The following is a 1,406-nucleotide window of genomic DNA, read 5'->3' as shown; positions in this document are numbered from 1 at the left end:
TACTCTTTTACCAACGAATAGTGGGATTAATCGTCACATTATAACGTCCCCACGGCTTAAAGGATGAGCATGTTCGGTGGGACTGGAATTCGAACCCGAGACCCGCAGATTGCGAGTCGAGCGCCCTAACTACCTAGTCATGCCGGGCTCTGAGAAATAAATGTCATGGTATTATATCTTATGTCACTGCTTATTGAACATGTACATGAACAAAGTAAATTAGTATCATTTTTAATAATTTTCCAAACTTTTCAAGGAAAGATTGTAATGTAAATATGAACCACAAAAGGATAATACCACATTAATGAGGACAAAGTAGGCTTAGCTCTTTTAAATTAGGACTATTTTGCACTTGTTAATGCAGATCGTGTTCTTGAGGCTTATCTTTTCCGAAATATTTTTCTTGCATTGTTTTTTCATAGGTTTTGTTGTTGTTAACCGCAAAGCAACACAGTGGATTATCTGTGCTTTTCCTACCAGTAAGCCGGCAGGCTTTCCACTGAGCCTTTTTATTTGGGGAGGGGAGTCTTTTTATAAGATTAACATAACTGTGCAAACTTTTTCCGGGAATTTACAGTAATCTAGGAAGCATTGCCCCCCTGTGGCACAGCGGTATGTCTACGGACTTACAACGCTAGAATCCGGGTTTCGATACCCGTGGTGTGCTGAGCACAGATAACCCATTGTGTAGCTTTGTGCTTAATTACAAACAAACTAGGAAACAACTAAAATTATAGAGGTAGAATTTGACTGGTTGGAAAACTACCCCCAACGAGTTGTGTTTGGAAAGAAGCAAAACCTGTATTTATTAAATGAATAATAATAATTTATTTTTCTAACTGTTTAGTTGTCCCAAATAACAGGAACTTACTGGAATGTCTATAGCAGTTACAAGAGATCGTGACGAAATCGCTTTCTTTTAGTCTGATTTTTATATTACTATAATGTTGGGTCTGCTTGGAGTTAGTTAAGCCTGAGAAGTGATTAAAGATAAAATAATCGTGAATGTATGCACCAGAATACTTACTTCAAAGTAACATATCCGTGAAAAGTCACTAAAAATAAAATAATATAAGAAAAGAGGATGTATGTAGTGACTTTTCACGGATATATTACTTTGAAGTGGGTATTCTCGTTTTTCTTATATTATTTTATTTTTGAGGATGTATGCACGAGAATACTCACTTCAAAGTAATATATCCGTAAAAAGTCACTAAAAATAAAATAATATAAGAAAAGAGGATGTATGCACGAGAATACCCACTTCAAAGTAATATATCCGTGAAAAGTCACTAAAAATAAAATAATATAAGAAAAGAGGACGTATGCACGAGAATACCCACTTCAAAGTAATATATCCGTGAAAAGTCACTAAAAATAAAATAATATAAGAAAAGAGGACGTAT

At 34.9% G+C, this 1,406-nt stretch overlaps 1 protein-coding gene across 1 annotated transcript in view; it reads right to left on the bottom strand.

The window, feature by feature from the left end:
• LOC106471629 (synaptophysin-like) overlaps window positions 1-1,406 on the bottom strand; it is a 30,658-nt gene that overhangs the window by 2,226 nt on the left and 27,026 nt on the right. The window lies entirely within an intron of this gene.

Source organism: Limulus polyphemus, unplaced genomic scaffold, assembly GCF_000517525.1.
Source record: "Limulus polyphemus unplaced genomic scaffold, Limulus_polyphemus-2.1.2 Scaffold4745, whole genome shotgun sequence".
Lineage (NCBI taxonomy): Eukaryota > Metazoa > Arthropoda > Merostomata > Xiphosura > Limulidae > Limulus > Limulus polyphemus.
The sequence above is the reverse complement of the archived record's forward strand: the minus strand, read 5'-3'. Positions and strand labels throughout refer to the sequence as shown.